This window comes from Lepidochelys kempii, chromosome 7 (genome assembly GCF_965140265.1).
Source record: "Lepidochelys kempii isolate rLepKem1 chromosome 7, rLepKem1.hap2, whole genome shotgun sequence".
In the NCBI taxonomy this organism is placed as follows: domain Eukaryota; kingdom Metazoa; phylum Chordata; order Testudines; family Cheloniidae; genus Lepidochelys; species Lepidochelys kempii.
In genome coordinates, this window is record NC_133262.1 from 84,842 (window position 1) to 108,927 (window position 24,086).

The 24,086-nt window shown below is 47.1% G+C and overlaps 1 protein-coding gene across 1 annotated transcript in view; it reads left to right on the top strand.

Moving 5' to 3' along the window:
• CCDC51 (coiled-coil domain containing 51) overlaps positions 1-24,086 on the top strand; it is a 75,650-nt gene that overhangs the window by 41,209 nt on the left and 10,355 nt on the right. Inside the window, exon 2 of the mRNA XM_073350765.1 lies at positions 23,967-24,063. The gene's annotated coding sequence lies outside the window, so the exon portion shown is untranslated. The remainder of the gene's footprint in view (positions 1-23,966; positions 24,064-24,086) is intronic.

Sequence of the window (24,086 nt, forward strand, 5' to 3'; positions counted from 1 at the left end):
CATACAGTAAAACAATTCCTGTTCCAACCTGTTTACAGTCTTAAGACAAAAGGCAACAGGTGGATGAAACATAAATGGGGAATGAGGTGACTGTAGCGGGACAGTCACCCCGTTCCAGCTCAGAAGGGGTTAAAAGCCAGCCCTTGAAGAGGCCTGGGGCTGAGAGAAAAGGCTAGGCTGATTGGGGAAACAGCTGGGGCCACGCCCCAGTCAGGCCACAGCTGGCCCTATAAAAGGGCTGTGAGCCAGGAGCTTGAAAAGAATCTCTCCCTCTAGCTGTAGAGAGAGAAGGACCTGACTGCCTGGGAACTGAGCAGGGTACCTGGAGTGGAGCAGGATTGGGAAAAGGGCAAGAGGAGCTGGGAGCTCCAGCCTGGTAACTCCCCAGGTTGCAAGTCTTGGTGAAGGCCTACAAAGGTACTGGGGCTGCAGAGGTGCAGCCTGGGACTAGGCAGAGGCAGCTGGTCCTAACCCATTGCTAATGATGAGTGCCATGACAGACTGCAGTCTGCCCCCATGAGTGGGAGCTAGATGATGACTGGCAGTAGCCACTTAGGCAAGGTAGGTTTAGAGGGTTGGGGGTTCCCCTGGGAGGGGAGACCCAGAGTGTGAGGGTATTGCTGGGGCGGAACCCTTGGGTAAAGGGCAGCGGAGTCCGGGAGGGACACGGGGGGCAAGCAGCAGGCGAGACACCAGCCTACAGAGGGTGCTTGGGTCTGGAAGAGCTAATTCCAGCAGGAGGTGCCACACTTGTGAGTCATCACCTCGCTACAGTGACAGTGAGGGAAACGTTTTTGTGTAGACTAGCTATAGACCAGTGGAGCCTTGTCTTATAACAGGCTTATTCAAAGTGATACAAGCTATGAAAGTGAGATCTTGGAAGAGTGTTGCCGTTTTCATAATGTAATAAAAATAGTGTAATGATTAATAATAAATAGTGTGTAATAAGTAGGTCATAAAAACAAATTTTGTATTTCCAAGATCAATGCTTTTATAATTTATACTCAGGTAAAGAAGAAATCCATGGAAATATTCATTTTTAGGAGGGGGTTTGCGAGACTTGACATTTTAGTGAAAGGGCTTCACAGGTTGTTAAAGTTTGGGAACCACTGCTGTAGACAGAAGTTTGTTTGGAGATAAATAAGGAGATCAGTAGTAGACATTGCAGTTCATTCCTTGCCTAGCTAATATCAGCTGGCAGTGTTCCAGAGGCATCATGGTAAAATAAGTTTGGAGGCTAGTGACTTTATTAATTCTTTCATGAGGGCATTTATACACATACTAATAATAAATATACAGGGAATATCTCACAATTTTCATCCCCACATGAGGGCAATATAGCACACTAGTAATTAATGCAAACTGAAATTTATATATACATTTCCTAAATTCAATCTTATACATAATTTATTGTTGATTAAGGCTACCCTTCTGGATGCTTTTATAACTTTTTGAGCTCACAATATGTAAGTATTCCCACTGATTTCATTGGGACTACTGGAATGAGAAGGGCAAGGAGAATTTGATTCTCTCATTGTAGTGTAAAGAAAAAATGCTGTGAATCTGAATTGTGATACAGAAAGAGACCCACTGTTCACTTCAGGATTAATAATATGCCTCAAGACAGAGAAGAAGGGATATTGGTTTGTTCATAACTTCTTTGAGTCTGATATTTTATAGTCACTTTGCAACTTGATAACTACTTTGTATCCTGTGTCATACAGAAATGGAGATGTCTCATTCAGCCAGAGTGCAAGGGTGCTCTACAGTTACTGACCCATAACTGCACCTTTTGTGATTTTTAATTCCCCTCACTCTTGCTCTGGATGTCTATTTACATGGTCAGTGTATAGTTAATTATTTCACAACTTTGCAGTGTGCAAATCTGTGTAGTCTGAGCTTCTGCCATCCATTAGCTATAGCGCAGGGATTTCAATGTTCATTGTCCAGCTATTTCTTGATAAACCTGATGTTAGTATGCAAGTCTCTCTATTCTGATAGGCAACTATAATTCTTCTGTTTTGATTGACTTTTGTGCTCAGCACTTTTCAGATGTTCACCAACAATATATTTCTTATGACCATCACATGGTATCGTAGTGCCCCATAATTTTAAGGGATACATTTGGTTCTTTCTAAAAGGGTAAACTCTCTTCCTCTTCCTTCATTAGTACAGTCATGTGGGGGATAAGTAAAGGGAGGTGCAACATTACTGACATAACCTGTAACCATATAGATCATAGTTGCAACCACTGTTGTATATTTGCAGCAAATATTGTACAAAGATTGTTGTATGAGGTGTCTATAAAGAGGTTATGATTTGCTCATTATGATTATGCTATCTGTGTGGGGGTGTGTCATTTTTGTAGTTGAAGTTATGAATATTGGCTATGTACTTGTATCTCAATGTGTTTTGATTCTAAGTAGCCTCAGTGAAGCATTTGTCAGCTTCTTGAGAGGACGATTCTCAGTAAGTGCCCAATCAAGAAACACTTAACTGACAATAAACTTTGGGAGATGACAGTTCACATCTGAGCTTTCCTGGGAACGTTCAAACTAATATGTAAACAATGGCATCAGCCTGTAAAGAACTGAGTCATGCATCGACATGTGACTTGCCTGTGTGACTCCAAACTCCATCTTGCTGTAATTTTGCACAGGAAAACCAAGGGGTTTCCACCCACATGAGAGAGAATATAAAGGACCCTGGAAACCCCTCCATTTTGTCTTCAATCCTGCTTCTTACTTCTGGAGGAGCCTTGCTACAAACTGAAGCTCTGAACAAAGGACTGAATGACCCATCCCAGCTGTGGATGTACTCCAGAGACTTGATTTGAACCTGCAGTTTATTCCATCACTGCTACAAGCCTGAACCAAGAACTTTACCATTACTGTGTGTAATTGATTCCATTTAGCCAATTCTAGCTCTCATCTATATCTTTTTCCTTTTATGAATAAACCTTTAGATTTTAGATTCTAAAGGATTGGCAACAGCATGATTTGTGGGTAAGATCTGACTTGTATATTGACTGGGTCTGGGGCTTGGCCCTTTGCAATCCGGAGAACCTTTTTCTTTTACCGGGGTATTGGTTTTAATAACCATACATCCCCATAACAAGTGGCACTGGTGGTGATACTGGGAAACTGGAGTGTCTAAGCCCTGGTCTACACTAGGACTTTAGGTCGCATTTAGCAGCATTAAATCGATGTAAACCTGCACCCATCCACACGATGAAGCCCTTTATTTCGACTTAAAGGGCTTTTAAAATCGATTTCCTTACTCCACCCCTGACAAGTGGATTAAATCGGCCTTGCCGGCTCGAATTTGGGGTACTGTGGACACAATTCAACGGTATTGGCGTCCGGGAGCTATCCCAGAGTGCTCCATTGTGACCGCTCTGGACAGCACTCTCAACTCAGATGCACTGGCCAGGTAGACAGGAAAAGAACCGCAAACTTTTGAATCTCATTTCCTGTTTGGCCAGCATGGCAAGCTGCAGGTAACCATGCAGAGCTCATCAGCAGAGGGAAAGCAAGTCACAAAGTTCCATGAAAGTGCCCTTACACATGGGAAAGTTTCGCAGCCACTGGGAATCGTCCCAGACCTGCAACACTATGCGGTCCCACCAGTCTGTGCTTGTTTCCCGAGCCCAGAATCGGCATTCCACAGCATGAACCTGCCCCATTAGCACCATGATGCATGCATTGGCAGGGCCCATGCTTTCAGAGAAATCTGTGTCCATGTCCTGATCACTCATGTAACCACGCTGACGTCGCCTCCTCGCCCGGTATCGCTTTGCCAGGTTCTGGTGCTGCATATACTGCTGGATAATGCGTGTGGTGTTTAATGTGCTCCTAATTGCCAAAGTGAGCTGAGCGGCCTCCATGCTTGCCTTGGTATGGCGTCCGCACAGAAAAAAGGCGCGGAATGATTGTCTGCCGTTGCTCTGACGGAGGGAGGGGCGACTGATGACACGGCTTACAGGGTTGGCTTCAGGGAGCTAAAATCAACAAAGGGGGTGGCTTTACATCAAGGAGTATTTCAGGCAGGACTTCACGGAGGGTTCTAATAAGAAATGGTGCACCTAAGTTATTGTTCTTATTGGAACAAGGAGGTTAGCCTGGCCTCTGATTGATACATGGCTAGATTTACCTCGCTGCACCTTCTCTGTGAGTGACTGCAGTGTGACCTAGAGGAATGAGTCCCCTAGACGGGGGAAGAGGCAAATGAGTACAAAACAAATCTGGTCTATTTCTTGTTTTGATCCACTCCATCTATCTTTTACATCTTTGGCTGGCAGCAGACGGTGCAGAAGGACTGCATGCCATCCACATCTCATGGCTGCTCGGCAGAAGATGGTACAGTACGACTGCTAGCCATCCTCATCTCTTGCCTGCCCAGCAGAAGATGGTACAATATGACTGCTAGCCATCCTCATCTCTTGCCTGCCCGGCAGAAGATGGTACAGTACGACTGCTAGCAATCCGTATCGCCTGCCTGCTCACCATAAGACGGTTCAATAGGACTGACTGCAGGACTAAAGAGAATGACCTGGTCAAGTCACTCCAAATTTAGTCCCTGCACCCATGTCTGCCCAGGCGCTCCCAGCCGACGTGGCCAGGAGCACCTCGGACACGACGAGGATGGCTACCAGTTGTACTGCACCGTCTGCTGCCAGAAGCCAATGGGTTGCTGCTACTGTGTAGCAATGCCGTACCGCGTCTGCCAGCACCCAGGAGACATACAGTGACGGTTACCTGAGCAGGCTCCATGCTTGCCGTGGTATGGCGTCTGCACAGGTAACTCAGGAAAAAAGGCGCGAAACGATTGTCTGCCCTTGCTTTCACGGAGGGAGGGAGGGAAGGGGGGCCTGACAATATGTACCCAGAACCACCCGTGACAATGTTTTAGCCCCATCAGGCATTGGGATCTCAACCCAGAATTCCAATGGGCAGCGGAGACTGCGGGAACTGTGGGATAGCTATCCACAGTGCAACGCTCTGGAAGTCGACTCTAGCCTCGGTACTGTGCATTAACTCCACTGAGTTAATGCACTTAGAGCATTTTCTGTGGGGACACACACACTCGAATATATAAAACCGATTTCTAAAAAAAGACTTCTATAAATTCGACCTTATTCCGTAGTGTAGACATACCCTAAGGGAATTGCTTGTATGAATTCTGGATAGCCATTGGGGTAAAACCAAAGTCTTCTCTGTTTGGCTGGTTTGGTTTGCCTTGGTGTGCAAAGGAACCCCAGCCTTGAGCTGCTCTGCCCTAAGCAATTTGTCTTGAATTGGTACTCTCAGTTGTGTCTCACCAAAGGCAGCATTGTTATAGGGGGATTGTTATCCAGATTTTTGGAATGTGATTTTTGTAAATAGAATATCTAAAGCTGCACTCTCAAGTGGTGAGATTCAGGGCTCAGCCTACGCTGGTGGCCAAAAGTTTTGTAGCCATGGACTCTCCACTGATGAACACTTTGCTTCCAATTCTTGTGTAGATGAACTTAGGCTCTGTCAGAGCATCCTTTTGACCGCTATTCATGCGGTACACAATGCTCAAGACAGTTGTGGTGTTAGTTGGGTCCTAGCCCATTTTCATATGTACAGATAAGGTGTGACATACCAAGGTACAGTCCAGAACAGTTGGGGGCTATGTCACCCCTGCCCTACAATCTTGGGTGCCTTACCATGCCTTGCTGAAATAGCTCTCACCTGGGCCACTCAAAGAGCCTTCCAGCATGAAAGCCACTCCCTGAGTGTCTGTGTGTAACTGCACTCTACCAGCCACATTTGGGTTGCATGCTGGCTCTCACCAGCCTTGGTTATATTGCAGGGTGACTACAACACACCCCCAGTCTCGGATTTTCCCCCAGATATGTATGCCCTGTATGGCCCAGCCCTCTCCCAGGCAGTACAAATATTTTAAGTCTATTATTCTCTTTTAGGGAATAATATGTCAGTTTATCATCTCAAGTAGTTATTCAGACACTTCAGTTTAAACACACTGGATTAGGTCAAGCAAGTTTATTAACTACACAGAGAGAGATTTTACGTGAATGCAAATGAGGCATAAAAGTCAGAAATGATTAAAAGAAATTGAAGTTAAGAAGTTTACTGCTATGTAACTTAACAAACAATATCAGATTAAATCAGAGTTTCTCACCACAGCCTTTCAGCAGTTTTACTGACCACCCCCTGCAAGTCAGGACCAATGTTCCCACTAATTTTTGACAGGCCATGTTCGCAAAAAATTTCTTCTGTGCAAATTTTTGAAGCAGAGTTCAAATTTGTGCGCCATGAGGCAAATGCGCCCAAGCAAGTAAAATGCTTATACTTTTAAAAGTTTTAATTTGCAATTTGTGATGATAGTTTTACACCATGTTATTTTATAAATGTCATTTTTAAATACTTAGGCCATGTCTACACTACGAAATTAGACTGAATTTATAGAATTCAGTTTTGTAGAAAGCGTTTTTATACAGTCAATTGTGTGTCCCCACACAAATGCTCTAAGTGCATTTAGTTGGCGGAGTTCGTCCACACTACCGAGGCAACAGTCGACTTCTGGAGCATTGCACTGTGGGTAGCTATCCCACAGTTCCCGCAGTCTCCACCGCCCATTTGAATTCTGGGCAGAAATCCCAATGCCTCATGGGGCAAAAACATTGTTGTGGGTGGTTCTGGGTACATATCGTCAGGCCCCACCTTCCCTCCCTCCATGAAAGCAGTGGCAGACAATTGTTTTGCACCTTTTTTCCTGGGTTACCCGTGCAGACGCCATACCATGGCAAGCATGGAGCCCGCTCAGCTCACAGTGACCGTATGTCTCCTGGGTGCTGGCAGACACGGTACTGCATTGCTACACAGCAGCAGCTCATTGCCTTTTGGTAACAGACAGTGCAGTATGTCTGGTAGCCATTGTCGCTGTACTCCAGGGTGCTCTTTTAGCCGACCTCGGTGAGGTCGGTCAGGGGCACCTGGGCAAACATCGGAGTGGCTCAGCCAGGTCATTTCCCTTTTAAGTTTAATCTCATGGCGATTCAGTCCTGCCAGCAGTCCTACTGCACCGTCTTCTAATAAGCAGCCAGGAGATGACGATGGCCAGCAGTCATACTGCACCGTCTTCTGCCGAGCACCCGGGAGATGATGATGGCACCATCTGCTGCCAGCAAGATGTATAAAGATAGATGAAGTGGATCAAATCAAGAAATAGACCAGATTTGTTTTGTATTCATTTTCTCCTCCCTTCTTCCCTCCTTCCGTGAAATCAGTGGCCTGCTAAACCCAGGGTTTTGAGTTCTATCCTTGAGGGGGTCATTCTGTTTCTCCTTGATGCAAAGCCACCCCCTTTGTTGATTTTAATTCCCTGTAAGCCAACCCTGTAAGCCATGTTGTCAGTCACCCCTCCCTCCGTCAGAGCAATGGCAGACAATCGTTTCACGCCCTTTTCCCTGGATTGCCCGAGCAGACGCCATAGCACAGCAAGCATGAAGCCCGTTCAGCTCACTGCAGCAGTTATGACCATTGTAAACACCTCGCACATTACCATGCAGTTTATGCAGAACCAGCACCTGAAAAACCAGGCGAGGAGGCAATGGCAGCACGATGATGAGGACATGAACACGGATTTCTCTAAAACCGAGGTCCCCAGCAATTTGGAGACCATGGTGTTACTGGGGCAGGCTCATGCCGTGGAAAGCCGATTTTGGGCCTGGGAAACAAGCACAGAGTGGTGGGACCGCATAGTGTTGCAAGTTTGGGATTGATTCCTAGTGGCTCCGAAATTTTCACATGCGTAAGGGCACTTTTATGGAACTTTGTGACTTGCTTTCCCCTGCCCTGAAGCGCAAGAATATCAAGATGAGAGCAGCCCTCACAGTTCACAAGCGAGTGGCAATAGCCCTGTGGAAGCTTGCAAAGCCAGACAGCTACTGGTCAGTCGGTAATCAATTTGGAGTGGGCAAATCTACTGTGGGGGTTGCTGTGATGCAAGTAGCCAACGCAATCATTGAGCTGCTGCTATCAAAGGTAGTGACTCTGGGAAATGTTCAGGTCATACTAGATGGCTTTGCTGCAATGGGATTCCCTAATTGTGGTGGGGCTATAGACGGAACGCATATCCCTATCTTGGGACCAGACCACCAGGGCTGCCAGTACATAAACCGCAAGGGGTACTTTTCAGTGGTGGATCACAAGGGACGTTTCACCAACATCAACGTAGGATGTCTGGAAAAGGTTCATGATGCTCGCGTCTTCAGGAACTCTGGTCTGTTTAAAGGGCTGCAGGAAGGGATTTACTTCCCAGTCCAGAAAATAACTGTTGGGGATGTTGAAATGCCTATAGTTATCCTTGGGGACTCAGCCTACCCTTTAATGCCCTGTCTCATGAAGCCATACACAGGAGCCCTGGACAGTAGTAAGGAGCAATTCAACTATAGGCTGAGCAAGTGCAGAATGGTGGTAGAGTGTGCATTTGGATGTTTAAAGGGTCGCTGGCGCAGTTTACTGACTCAGTCAGACCTCAGCAAAACCAATATTCCCATTGATATTGCTGCTTGCTGTGTGCTCCACGATCTCTGTGACAGTAAGAGGGAGACATTTATGGCAGATGGGAGGTTGATGCAAATCGCCTGGCCACTGAATATGCGCAGCCAGACACCAGGGCAGTTAGAAGAGCACAGCAGGAAGCACTGCATATCGGAGAAGCTTTGAAAACCAGTTTCATGACTGGCCAGGGCACTGTGTGACACTTCTGTTTGTTTCTTCTTGATGAAAACCCACCCCCTTGGTTGCTTCTAAATTCCCTGTAAGCCACCTGCCCTCCCCCTTTGATCACAGCTTGCTTGCAAAGGAAATAAAGTCACTATCGTTTAAAAAACATGTATTCTTTATTAATTGATTATAAAAATAGGGAGAAAACTCATAAGGTAGTCCAGGTGGGGTGTGGGAGGAGGGTAGGAGGGAAGGAAAAGGCCACTTTAAAACTTCTTGAATGACAGCCTTCTGTTGCATGGGCTGTCCACTGGGGTGGAGTGGTTGGGTGCCCGGAGCCTCCGTATTCTTGGGCGTCTGGGTGAGGAGGCTATGGAACTTGGGGAGGACGGAGGGCAGTTAAACAGGCTGCAGCAGCAGTCTGTGATCCTGCTGCCATTCATGAACCTCCACCAGATGCTGGAGCATGTCCGTTTGATTCCGCAGTAGCCCCAGCGTTGCCTCATGCCTCCTCTGATCTTCCTGCCGCCACCTCTCCTCACGTTCATTGGCCACTTTCCTGTACTCTGCTATTGTGCCCCTCCATACATTCTGCTGAGCTCTGTCAGTGCCGGAGGACTGCATGAGCTCAGAGAACATTTCATTGTGCATGTGTTTTTTTCACCGCCTTATCTGAGATAGCCTTTGGGATGAAGGAGGGAGGCTTGAAACATTTGCAGCTGCTGGAGGAAAAAAGGAGTGACTAACTGCAGGGGGATTTCTTTTCAGCCACAGGCAAACAGCCCAATAGGAACGGCCACCTCTGAATGTCCCCTTAATTAAATTCCCCTATTTCAACCAGGTTACCATGAACAATATTACTCTCTTGAGGATAACACAAAGAGATAAAGAACAGTTGTTGCTTGAATGCCAGCAAACACTGGGACCATACACTGACAGAGTCTACATGGAAGGATGTTTCCTCTTGGCATTTGCTCACCTGTTTGAGCTTTCCTTGTTTCCTTTCCTGCTTGACGATTCTGTTTACTGCTTAAATGCAAATTAAGCAGAGCATGCATTCCGGACAGACTTGTTTGCCGACTTCTGTTTGAGCTGGGCTGTGGGGTTTGGAACATGTATTAATAACACGATACAAGGAATCTCTTAACTTTGCTGAGCAAATTATGAGTTTTCAAATGATACCTTACAAAACGTGCCTTATACAAAAATTATTACAATAGTGTGTAAGGTGTGAACATGGGTACATTCTATCACATAAGGACTATGACCTTGGGATGGATCCAGTATTGTTGAGCAGTGATATGATATGATGTATCATATGATGTATGTATGCCAATCTGGAGGCAGTGTGCTACATACTACACTAGATATTGTGACAGGGTTGGGCCAGATGGCTACAGGATAATCGAAGGCAGATATATTAGCCCCAGGTTAAGTAAGTCGCTTTTCCCTGGATAAGGTAACAGGGAAGTTTCCAGAACAATCAGGAACCTTCTCGAGACAATTAAGACAGACAGGCTGATTAGAACACCTTCAGCCAATCAAGAAGCTGCTAGAATCAATTAAGGCAGGCTAATCAAGGCACTTGGGTTTAAAAAGCAGCTCGCTTCAGTTTGTGGTGCGCGTGTAAGGAGCTGGGAGCAAGAGGCGCTAGGAGCTGACAGAACACGGACTGTTGGAGGACTGAGGAGTACAAGCATTATCAGACACCAGGAGGAAGGTCCAATGGTGAGGATAACGAAGGTGTTGGGAGGAGGCCATGGGGAAGTAGCCCAGGGAGTTGTTGCTGTTACACAGCTGTTCCAGGAGGCACTCTAAACAGCTGCATTCCACAGAGCCCTGGGCTGGAACCCGGAGTAGAGGGCAGGCCCGGGTTCCCTCCAAACCTCCGAACTCCTAGTCAGACACAGGAGGAGTTGACCTGGACTGTGGGTTCATGAAAACGGCCAAACTGAGGGCTGCTGTGAAGCTCCAAGGCGAGCAAATCTGCCAGTAAGTGCAAGACCCACCAAGGTAGAGCAGGAACTTTGTCACAACTGGTGCAAAAGTGGGATCTGGTGTGCACAGCGCGGCGGAAGAAGGAGGGTCTTTGGGAAAAAAAAGAAGAAAAAAAAGGGAGAGGGTTTATTTATTTATTTTTCACCACAATGGAGGAGGTAGTGTGGGCACTGATACAAGCCACAGCTGCCCAGAAGGAGGCTACCCATGTCCAGGCAGCCGTCCAACAGGAGGCAGTGCGGCTGCAGCAAGCTCGTCCATCCTCCCCGTGGAAGGAAAAGGCCTGGGTAGGGACCGTCGAATCGTGGAAGTCAATGAATGGCTACGCAGGTGGTGTCGGAGAGAAGGCTTTGGATTCTTTGACCATGGGATGGTGTTCCATGAAGGAGGAGTGCTGGGCAGAGACGGGCTCCACCTTAAAAAGAGAGGGAAGAGCATCTTTGCGAGCAGGCTGGCTAACCTAGTGAGGAGGGCTTTAAACTAGGTTCACCAGGGGAAGGAGACCAAAGCCCTGAGGTAAGTGGGGAAGTGGGATACCGGGAGGAAGCACAGGCAGGAATGTCTGTGAGGGGAGGGCTCCTGCCTCATACTGAGAATGAGGGGCAATCAGCAGGTTATCTCAAGTGCTTATATATGAATGCACAAAGCCTTGGAAACAAGCAGGGAGAACTGGAGGTCCTGGTGATGTCAAGGAATTATGACGTGATTGGAATAACAGAGACTTGGTGGGATAACTCACATGACTGGAGTACTGTCATGGATGGTTATAAACTGTTCAGGAAGGACAGGCAGGGCAGAAAAGGTGGGGGAGTAGCACTGTATGTAAGGGAGCAGTATGACTGCTCAGAGCTCCGGTACGAAACTGCAGAAAAACCTGAGTGTCTCTGGATTAAGTTTAGAAGTGTGAGCAACAGGAGTGATGTAGTGGTGGGAGTCTGCTATAGACCACCGGACCAGGGGGATGAGGTGGATGAGGCTTTCTTCCAGCAGCTCGCGGAAGCTACTAGATCGCATGCCCTGGTTCTCATGGGTGACTTTAATTTTCCTGATATCTGCTGGGAGAGCAATACAGCGGTGCATAGACAATCCAGGAAGTTTTTGGAAAGCATGGGGACAATTTCCTGGTGCAAGTGCTAGAGGAGCCAACTAGGGGGGGAGCTTTTCTTGACCTGCTGCTCACAAACCGGGAAGAATTAGTAGGGGAAGCAAAAGTGGATGGGAATCTGGGAGGCAGTGACCATGAGCTGGTTGAGTTCAGGATCCTGACACAGGGAAGAAAGGTAAGCAGCAGGATACGGACCCTGGACTTCAGGAAAGCAGACTTCGACTCCCTCAGGGAACGGATGGGTGGGATCACCTGGGGGACTAACATGAAGGGGAAAGGAGTCCAGGAAAGCTGGCTGTATTTCAAGGAATCCCTGTTGAGGTTACAGGGACAAACCATCCCAATGTGTCGAAAGAATAGTAAATATGGCAGGTGACCAGCTTGGCTTAACGGTGAAATCCTAGCGGATCTTAAGCATAAAAAAGAAGCTTACAAGAAGTGGAAGGTTGGACATATGACCAGGGAAGAATATAAAAATATTGCTCGGGCATGTAGGAATGAAATCAGGAGGGCCAAATCGCACCTGGAGCTGCAGCTAGCGAGAGATGTTAAGAGTAACAAGAAGGGTTTCTTCAGGTATGTTGGCAACAAGAAGAAAGCCAAGGAAAGTGTGGGCCCCTTAATGAATGAGGGAGGCAACCTAGTGACAGAGGATGTGGAAAAAGCTAATCAATGCTTTTTTTGCCTCTGTCTTCACGAACAAGGTCAGCTCCCAGACTGCTGCGCTGGGCATCACAACTTGGGGAATAGATGGCCAGCCCTCTGTGGAGAAAGAGGTGGTTAGGGACTATTTAGAAAAGCTGGACGTGCACAAGTCCATGGGGCCGGACGAGTTGCATCCGAGAGTGCTAAAGGAACTGGCGGCTGTGATTGCAGAGCCATTGGCCATTATCTTTGAAAACTTGTGGCGAACGGGGGAAGTCCCGGATGACTGGAAAAAGGCTAATGTAGTGCCAATCTTTTAAAAAGGGAAGAAGGAGGATCCTGGGAACTACAGGCCAGTGAGCCTCACTTCAGTCCCTGGAAAAATCATGGAGCGGGTCCTCAAAGAATCAATCCTGAAGCACTTACATGAGAGGAAAGTGATCAGGAACAGTCAGCATGGATTCACCAAGGGAAGGTCATGCCTGACTAATCTAATCGCCTTCTATGATGAGATTACTGGTTCTGTGGATGAAGGGAAAGCAGTGGATGTATTGTATCTTGACTTTAGCAAAGCTTTGGACACGGTCTCCCACAGTATTCTTGTCAGCAAGTTAAAGAAGTATGGGCTGGATGAATGCACTATAAGGTGGGTAGAAAGTTGGCTAGATTGTCGGGCTCAACGGGTAGTGATCAATGGCTCCATGTCTAGTTGGCAGCCGGTGTCAAGTGGAGTGCCCCAGGGATCGGTCCTGGGGCCGGTTTTGTTCAATATCTTCATAAATGATCTGGAGGATGGTGTGGATTGCACTCTCAGCAAATTTGCGGATGATACTAAACTGGGAGGAGTGGTAGATACGCTGGAGGGCAGGGATAAGATACAGAGGGCCCTAGACAAATTGGAGGATTGGGCCAAAAGAAATCTGATGAGGTTCAATAAGGATAAGTGCAGGGTCCTGCACTTAGGATGGAAGAACCCAATGCACAGCTACAGACTAGGGACCGAATGGCTAGGCAGCAGTTCTGCAGAAAAGGACCTAGGGGTGACAGTGGACGAGTAGCTGGATATGAGTCAGCAGTGTGCCCTTGTTGCCAAGAAGGCCAATGGCATTTTGGGATGTATAAGTAGGGGCATAGCGAGCAGATTGAGGGACGTGATCGTCCCCCTCTATTCGACATTGGTGAGGCCTCATCTGGAGTACTGTGTCCAGTTTTGGGCCCCACACTACAAGAAGGCTGTGGATAAATTGGAGAGAGTCCAGCGAAGGGCAACAAAAATGATTAGGGGTCTGGAACACATGACTTATGAGGAGAGGCTGAGGGAACTGGGATTGTTTAGTCTGCAGTAGAGAAGAATGAGGGGGGATTTGATAGCTGCTTTCAACTACCTGAGAGGTGGTTCTAGAGAGGATGGTTCTAGACTATTCTCAGTGGTGGAAGAGGACAGGACAAGGAGTAATGGTCTCAAGTTGCAGTGGGGGAGGTTTAGGTTGGATATTAGGAAAAACTTTTCCACTAGGAGGGTGGTGAAACACTGGAATGCGTTGCCTAGGGAGGTGGTGGAATCTCCTTCCTTAGAAGTTTTTAAGGTCAGGCTTGACAAAGCCCTGTCTGGGATGATTTAATTGGGGATGGGTCCTGCTTTTGAGCAGGGGGTTGGACTAGATGACCTCCTGAGGTCCCTTCCAACTCTGATATTCTATGATAAGAGACTAATCGCCTGCTGATGGACCAGGCTGCTCAAGACCGGGCTATGTTGCGGGAACTGATAAACCAGGTAAAGGCCCTTACAGAGCTGAACCGCGGCCATGATGGGACGCAGATCATACGGGCCAGCAATTGGCTGCAGAAAATGACGCGGGAGGATGATGTAGAGGCATACCTCCTGGCCTTTGAGAGGACAGCCCTGCGGGAGGCTTGGCCCTGAGAACATCCTTGCGCCATTCCTGTGTGGGGAGGCCCAGAAGGCCTACTATGATTTGCCTGAAGAGGCTGCAGCAGACTACCCCCCACTGAAAGCAGAGATCCTGGCCAGATCTGGGGTAACGACCACAGTGCGGGCCCAGCAATATAATGAGTGGAGGTACCAGGAAAACAAAACCCCGCAGTCCCAATTATATGACCTCATCCATCTCGCATGAAAGTGGTTACGAACTGAGTCCCGGAGTCCGGAGGAGATACTAGAAGTTCTTGTCATCGACCGGTACATGAGAGGACTATCGCCAGACCTTCGCGCCTGGGTAAGCCAGAACGAAACCTCCACCTACGACGAGGTTGTCGCGCCGGTAGAAAGGCGAAGGACGGTGAGGGAGCTGATCCGACCAGTTAAGGAAGAAGCAACCTGGGTTAAACTAGCAGCACCAAGCCCTAGAGCTCGAGTGACTGGGCCACCAGGAGAACCCAGGTGGAAAAAGAGAGGGGCTGAATGCCCACCAGAAGCCACAAAGAGTTGGAGCACTGAGGGGAAAGAGGATCGTGATGTTAGACTGCCCAAACCAAGAGACCAGGGAACGCCTAGGGCTCCATACAGATGTTACACCTGGGGGGGAGTGGGGACACATAGCTACACAGTGTCCCAATGCCGAGGAGCCTATGCAGTGTAACCTGGGGAATTGAGCAGACCCATGCTCCCTAATCCACCTTGTGGGGGGTCTCACTAACCTTACATTGTACACCAGACCATTGAAGCTAAATGGGGTAGAGACCACAGGACTGGTTGATTCAGGGAGTGCTATCACGCTTGTCTTGGGGAAGCTCGTGAAGCGTAGTCAGCTGCTGTGGGCTAAGTGTACGGGGATAACATGCATCCATGGGACAGTTGGTTATTACCCCACCATCCCAGTAAAAAATAGAGATTCAGGGGAACGCGACTGAGGTAGCAGCAGGTGTAGTCCCTAAACTCCCATACCCGGTGCTCATAGGGAGAGACTTCCCAGGGTTTGGAGACTTACTCCCAGTAGGGGAATTGGAGAAAGGGGGAAGCCCTGAAAGTAGTGAGGCATCCACAGTAGACTGTCAACCCCCAACCTTCTCTGAAATATCCCCAGATTTGTTCTCCACTCCCAGACAGCGTAGAAAGATGAAACGGGAAAGAAGGGCAGCTAAGGTCTTGGGAACCCGAATACTGGCCCAAAGCCAGAGGGTCGCTCTTGTAGGTAGGCGGACCCGAGCAGCTGAAAAGGAGGCCACCCAGGAGGGAGACGCACCCGAGTCTGACCCACACCCTAACGCCTCTGAACCAGTAGAGGCAACAGAGACTGGCCCCCTAGATCTCGGGCAGATTAGCCCCGGGGGAGGAAATTTTGGACGGGACCAGGCTGAAGACCCAAGTTTCGACAACATTAGGAAGGAGGTGACCGAAATAGATGGGGTCCCCGTGGAAGGGAAAACCCAGGGACCAAGACCCTACTTCATAATGAAGAAGAATCTCTTATACTGAGTTGCACCAGTACAGGGGCAGAAGGTATAGCAGATTCTAGTACCTCAAAAACACCAGAATGCTGTATTAAGTCTGGCCCATAGTCATCTTTTTGGGGGGCATTTGGGGGTAGAGAAGACCCTGACATGGGTCCTGTGATGATTCTTCTGGCCTGGAGTACATGAAGAAGTGCGGAGGTACTGTGCATCCTGCCCGGCGTGTCAGCTGCACAGTCCCCGTCCCCACTTGAGGGCACCTTTAGTACCCCTTCCCATCATAGAGGTCCCCTTCGAGCGAATAGCCATGGACCTAGTGTGACCTCTGGAGAAGACAACCCGGGGCCACCAATATATACTTGTCATTCTGGATTATGCTACTCGCTACCCAGAAGCCGTCCCCCTGCGGAACACGGCCTCTAAAACGATAGCTAAAGAGTTGGTGGGGATTTTTGCCGAGTGGGGCTACCAAAGGAGATATTAACAGACCAAGGTACCCCATTTATGTCGAAGTTAATGAAGGACCTCTGTACGCTGCTCCATATACATACCCTGAGAACTTCAGTCTATCATCTGCAGACCGATGGGCTGGTAGAAAGATTTAACCAAATCCTCAAGGCAATAATAAGGTAAGTGGTAAGTCGGGATGGGAAGGATTGGGACGCCCTACCTACCCTATCTTATGTTTGCAATCCAGGAGGTACCTCAGGCCTCAACTGGGTTTTCTCCCCTTTGAATTATTATACGGACACCACCCCAGTGGCATACTAGATATCGCAAAAGAAATCTGGGAAGAGGAACCCAGTGAAGAGAGAAATATAATTGACCATGTGCTGCAGATATGTGAACGGATAGCCCGGGTCATCCCTATTGTATGAGAACTTTTGGAAAAGGCGCAGGAGGCCCAGTGAACCCATTACAATCGCCAGGCAAAAGTCCCACAGTTCCAGCCAGGGGATCAGGTGATGGTACCCACGGCAGAAAGCAAGCTTTTTGCCCAATGGCAAGGGCCCTATGAGGTGGTTGAACCCATGGGGGAAGTAACCTACAAGGTGTAGCAGCCAGGATACCGGAAACTAGAAGAAATTTATCACATTAACCTCTTAGAGCCTTGGCTCCAACAAGAGGCATGTGTAGTGGCCCAAGAGACCCCCGATCCAGGGAAATAACATGCAGGAGCAGATCAGGATATTCACTGATCTGATACCAAAACAGAAGAAGGAGGTAACTGAGATGATCAACCGATACCAGGACGTGTTTTCAACCAAACCAGCCCGGACCACCGAAGCCCATCACCACATTATCACAGATTCTGGGGCAAAGGTAACTTTAAGGCCCTATCAGGTCCCAGCAGCAAAAAGGGAGGAGATTAAGGCAGAGGTAAAAAGGAGGTTGGAGCTGGGAGTCATCGAAGAGTCCCACAGTCAATGGTCAAGCCCGACTGTGTTGGTGCCCAAACCCGATGGCACCACTAGGTTTTGTAATGACTTCTGCTGGCTGAATAAGATATCCAAATTTGATGCAAACCCTATACCCTGTATCGGTGAGTTAGTTGACCGCTGGGCAATGCCTGATTTTGACCACTCTTGATTTAACAAAGGGATACTGGCAGATTCCCCTTGCCAAAGATGCGAAAGAAAAGACCGCATTCTCTACCCCCAGAGGGTCTGTTTCAGTATACTGTTCTTCCTTTTGGACTGCATGGAGCACCTGCCACCTTCCAGGGTCTTATGGACAAGCTCCTACTGCCCCATACCAGTTATGCAGTGGCATACCTGGATGATGTGATTATTCACACTGCCTACTGGAAAACCCACTTAGGAAAGGTGGAAGCAGTTCTAGATACGCTAAGACAGGCTGGCCTCACAGCCAACCCGGCCAAGTGTGCTATAGGGCTAGCCGAGGCTAAATACCTTGGCTACATTGTAGGAAGGGGCATGGTCGAGCCGCAACTAAACAAACTAGAGGCTATCCAAAATCGGCCCTGGCTGAATCAGAAAAAGCAAGTCCGGGCATTTCTGGGTGTGGTGGGGTACTACCGACGATATATTCCGCATTTTGCTACCAGAGCGAGTCCCCTGACAGACTTGATAAAAGCCTGGGGTCCAGACATGGTGAAGTGGACAGATGTCACAGAGAAAGCATTCATGGATCTATGGACAGCCCTCTGCAGTAACCCCATGCTTATAGCCCCAGACTTCAACAAAGAATTCATTTTACAAACAGATGCATCTGAAGTAGGATTGGGAGCTGTCCTATCGCAGATGGTCGGAGATGAAGAACACCCAATCCTCTACCTCAGCAGGAAACTCCTCCCGAGAGAGCAGAAGTATGCCATGGTTGAAAGAGAGTGCCTAGCTGTGAAATGGGCCATGGAAACACTACGTTATTACCTTCTGGGATGACGGTTTACCCTTGTGACTGACCATGCACCCCTCTAGTGGATGCAGCGAAATAAAGAGAAGAATGCAAGGATGACCAGATGGTTCCTGTCCCTACAACTTTTCCAATTCACCATACAACACTGGGCTGGGAGCTACCATGGCAATGCAGATGGCGTGTCACGAGTACACTGCCTGACGTCCCAAGTTGCCCAACCCCGTAGTGTTGAGCAGAGGCGGGGGATATGTGACAGGATCGGGCCAGATGGCTACAGGAGAGTAATAGAAGGCAGATATATTAGCCCCAGGTTAAGTAGGTCCCTTTTCCCTGGGTAAGGTAACAGGGAAGGTTCCAGAACAATCAGGAACCTTCTGGAGACAATTAAGATAAACAGGCAGATTAAAACATCTGCAGCCAATCAAGAAGCTGCTAGAATCAATTAAGGCAGGCTAATCAGGGCACTTGGGTTTAAAAAGGAGCTCACTTCAGTTTGTGGTGCGCATGTAAGGAGCTGGGAGCAAGAGGCGCTAGGAGCTGACAGTGAGAACACGGACTGTTGGAGGACTGAGGAGTACAAGCATTATCAGACACCAGGAGGAAGGTCCTATGGTGAGGATAAAGAAGGTGTTGGGAGGAGGCCATGAGGAAGTAGCCCAGGGAGTTGTAGCTGTCACACAGCTGTTCCAGGAGGCACTCTAAACAGCTGCATTGCACAGGGCCCTGGGCTGGAACCCAGAGTAGAGGGTGGGCTCAGATTCCCCCCAAAACTCCCAACTCCTAGTCAGACACAGGAAGAGTTGACCTGGACTGTGGGTTCATGAAAACGGCCAAACTGAGGGCTGCTGTGAAGCTCCAAGGTGAGCAAATCCGCCAATAAGCGCAAGACCCACCAAGGTAGAGGAGGAATTTTGTCACAATATGTTTTTTAGGAGTCTGTCCTAGATAATACATACAAAAATGAACAGTACAGTGAAGGCCACAGCAGATTTCCTATAGACTTAACTTCTAGAACAAAAGGAAAGTCACTGAAATAAAACGGCAACAAATTTAAAACTGATAAAAGAATGATTTTACACAATTCAGAAATTTGTAAGGTCAGAAGGGACCATTTGATCATCTAGTCTGACCTGCATAACACAGAATTTCACTCAGTTACTCCAGTACTGTGCACAGTACCTTGTGTGTAGCAAAAGCATATCTTCCTCAAAGACATCCAAACTTGCTTTGAAGACATAAAAAGACGAAGAATCTACCACTTCCCTTGGTAGTTTTTTTCCTAATGGTTATTCATCTTCACTATTAAATATGTGCATTATTTCTAATTTGAATTTGTCTGGCTTTAACTTCCAGCCAGTAGTTCTTATTTGCTATATTCAAGAGCCTTTCAGTATCTGGTATTTTCTTCATATGATGATACTCATACACTCTAACCAGGTAACATCTCAATCTTCTTTTTTTGAGAAACTAGACTGATTGAGCTCTTTAAGTCTTTCACAGTAAGGCATTTTTTCCAGCTGTCAAATAGTTTTTGTGCCTACTCTTTTCACCCTCTCCAATTTTTCAACATCCTTTTTAAAATGTAAACACCAGCATCCTGTTCCAATAACTGTTTCACCAAACCCATATACAGTCACTTCCCCACTTCTGCTCCATTGTTTATACATCAAGTATTGCATTTGCTCTCTTAGGTGCAGTATTGCACTGGGACCCTGTGGTCAATCTGACATTACCACTAAATACTTTTCAGAGTCGCTGCTTTCCAGGATACAGCCCCCCCATTCTGTAGATGCATGACCTTATAGTGTATGAAACTGCATTTTGTTGTATAACTGATGCATAATTAGCCTGTAGAACTCACTGCAATAAGCTCATGGAGGCCAAGACCTTAACAGACTAAAAAGAGTTTGGACATTTACAACCACAGTTATACAGATTATAAACATTTGAAAGGACATAAACCTTCACATTTCATAGTAAAATATTTTAAAAAAATTTTTCTCATTCATTATTTCACTGCACGATTAGTACTGCATTTGCTATCTAACATGGCAAAGACTAGAAAGGTCTGTGGTATGAAACCCTAACTCCTAATATACAACAAATTCAGGATCTGTTTCAAGGAACTTGCTAATTGTTCTGTATCACAGTGTGACAATAGACCTAGGCAGACAGGCATTGCATGCAGTAAAAGTTTGAGGTTATACTTTATTAGCATGCATGGGCTGACTTCCAAAATGCTTCCTAGAGAGAAAATTGATCTCACCTCATGAGCTCTAATTATCAATTTAGCTTGTGTCTCTTTTCCAAATTTGCAGCGTTTGATCTCCAAGGCAACTGCTTGAAAACAATCAGCCTTAAAACTATCTACATAGAGGGAACTTTTTTTAGACATTCTTTCAGGTTATGTAGCCATTTATGTTATTTCTTGAGGTCCAAGGTAATAATTTCCATGTGACTAAGACCTTATGAACAGAACACACAGAGAGCCTGCTCATTAGCACTGGGCTCTAGTATTATACAAGCTTCCAGTAGGTACACAGCATTGCTCTGTGAAGGGGCATCACATTTTATCTCTTTCCTACAAAATCTAAGTGCTAGAAAGGATTCTATATCAAGCTATATAATATTTGTTGTCTGATGGCTTCTTCCTGTTTATTGTAATGTTTTGCTTTAAGTGAAATTAAATTAGGAAAATGTATTCCCAGATGGCTATAATGAAGGAACTGACTAATTTCCTTAGCTAATTTGGGGGGTTACTATACCAGGAGATGAGGGAGGTTGTGTGGTCTCTGGAAGGCTAGGACTCCTGTCATACCAAATTGTTTCCTTCTCCCCCCTAGTACTTTTGTCCTCACTCCAATATCACCCCTTACATGTGGAGCTTCTGCCTCAAATCAGTATATGCCCCTGCTGCACTGTCTCCCTTCAGATTCCCCTTAAGGCCCACTCACACCACAACCATGAGAGGAGGGATGATCTAGTATAGGTTAGGATATTATCTTAGGTCCTCCACTGACTGCCTGTCTGAGCTTAGGCAAGTCACTTAAGGTAAAATTTTCAAAAGTTCTTGATTAAGAATTTGTCTCATTGAAAGTCAATGTAATATTCTGAAAATATTACCCTTAAACTGTCTCTCAATTTCCTATCTGTAAAATGGGGATAATAGCACTGCCCTGCCTCACAGGTGTGATGCAATGATAAATACACTAATTAAAGATTATGAGGCACTCATACAATGGTAATGGGTGCTATATAAGTACGTTGGACAGCTGGCCATGGTAACCTGCCTCTTAGGGTGTTACCCGCCCACAATTCTCTGTTACTTGCATACTCTAGGGGTGGGGCACCCATCCTTATCCTGTTTCTAGGGCTCAGGGCATAACCTTACACTCTAGGCCAGACACATACATTATTCAATGACCTAACAGAGCTTATGTCTCCCTAACTTTGTAGTGTAGACCAGGCCACAAGTGGGAGAGTCAGAAGAACAAATGTACCTTTAACACATTTAAAGGAAAAAATGTACCTTTAAAACCAACCTAACTGCACCCCACTCAGTTGGTTGTCCTTAGTGAATAGAATCATAGGAGTGGAAGAGACCGTGAGAGGTAATCTCATCCAGTCCCCTGCACTCATGGCAAAACTAACTATTATCTAGACCATCCCTGACAGGTGTTTGTCTAACCTGCTCTTAAGAATCTTCAATTATACAGATTCCACAACCTCTCTAGACAATTTATTCCAGTGCTTTACTGCCCATACAGGAAGTTTTTCCTAATGTCCAACCTAAACTGCCCTGGCTGCATTTTAAGCCCATTGCTTCTTGTCCTAGTCTCAGAGGTTAAGGCAGGATGGGCAAATTACGGCCCAGGGGCTGCATCCAGCCCTCTAAACATTATAATCTGGTCTTCAAGCTCCTGCCAGGGAGCGAGGTCAGGGGCTTGCCCCACTCCATGCAGCTCCCAGAAGCAGTGGCATGTCCCCCCTCCGGCTTCTACATATAGGGGCAGCCAGGGGTTCAGCACGCTGCCCCCACCCCAAGCACTGCCCCCACAGCTCCCATTGGACGGGAACCATGGCCAATGGGAGCTGCGGGGACGGCGCCTGTGGATGGGGCAATGTGCAGAGCCACCTGGCCGCGCCTCTGCATAGGAGCCAGTTGGCGGACATGCTGCTGCTTCTGGGAGCTGCCTGAAGCAAGCACCACCTGGAGCCTGCACACCGACCACCTCCTGTGCCCCAACCTCCTGCCCCAGCCCTGATCCCCCCTCCCACCCTCCGAACCCCTCGGTCCCAGCCCGGAGCACCCTCCTGCACCCCCAACCCCTCATCTCCAGCCCTACCCGAGAGCCTGTACCCCCAGCTGGGGCCTTCAGCCCCCCCACCCTCCCTGCCCTGAGCCCCCTCCTACACCCTGAATTCCTCATTTCTGGCCCCACCCAGAGACCACACCCCCAGCCGGAGCCTTCACCCCCTCCTGCACCCCAACCCCCAATTTCGTGAGCATTCATGGCCTGCCGTACAATTTCCATACCCAGATGTGACCCTCAGGCCAAAACGTTTGCCCACCTCTGGGTTAAGCAGAACAATTTTTCTCCCTCCTTCTTGTAACAACCTTTTTATGTTGAAAACTTGAAAACTGTTATCATATCCCCTCTCAGTCTTCTCTTCTTCAGACTAAACAAACCCAATTTTTTCAATCTTCCCTCATAGGTCATGGTTTTTCTAGACCTTTAATAATTTTTGTTGCTCTCCTCTGGATTTTCTCCAATTTGTCCACATCTTTCCTGAAATGTGGGGCCCAGAATTGGACACAATTCATCTGTTGAGGCCTAATCAGTGCAGAGTAGAGCGGAAGAATTACGTCTTGTGTCTTGCTTACAACACGCCTTCCAATACATCCCAAAATAATGTTTGCTTTTTTTGCAACAGTATTACATGGTTGACTCATATTTAGCTTGTGATCCACTATGACCCCCAGATCCCTTTCCACAGTACTCCTTCCCAGGCAGTCATTTCCCATTTTGTATGTGTGCAACTGATTGGTCCTTCCAAAGTGGATTACTTTGCATTTGCCTTTATTGAATTTCATTTCTCCAGTTTGTCCTGATCATTTTGAATTTTAATCCTATCCTCCACAGCACTCTCAGATTGGTATCATCCACAAACTTTATAAGTGTACTCTGTATGCCATTATCTAAATTATTTATGAAGATATTGAACAGAACCACACCCAGAACTGATTCCTGCAGGATCCCACTTGATAAAGTCAAGATATACCACATCTACTGCTTCCACAAGGCTTTTTACCCTGTCAAAGAAACTGCTAGGTTGGTTTGACATGATTTGTTCTTGACAAATCCATGCTGCCTACTACTTATCACCTCATTATCTTCTAGGTGATGGCAAATTGATTGCTTAATGTTTTGCTCCAATATCTTTCTGGGTACTGAAGTTAAGCTGACTGGTCTGTAATTCCCCAGGTTGTCCTAATTTTCCTTTTTTATACTTGGCCACTATATTTGCCCTTTTCCAGTCCTCTGGAATCTCTCCCATCTTCCATGACTTATCAAAGATAACTGTTAATGGCTCAGATATCTCCTCAGTCAGCTCCTTGAGTAGTCTAGCATGTATTTTCTCAGGCCCTGGTGACTTGAAGACATTTAACTTCTCTAAGTAATTTTTAACTTGTTCTCTCCCTATTTTAGCCTCTGATCCTACCTCATTTTCACTGGCATTAGTGACTGACAACAAAAGAGTGGAGAAGACCAGAGACAAGAAAAAGTCACCCTGTCCCCAGAAGAGGTAACTTGATCAATTACTTTTCT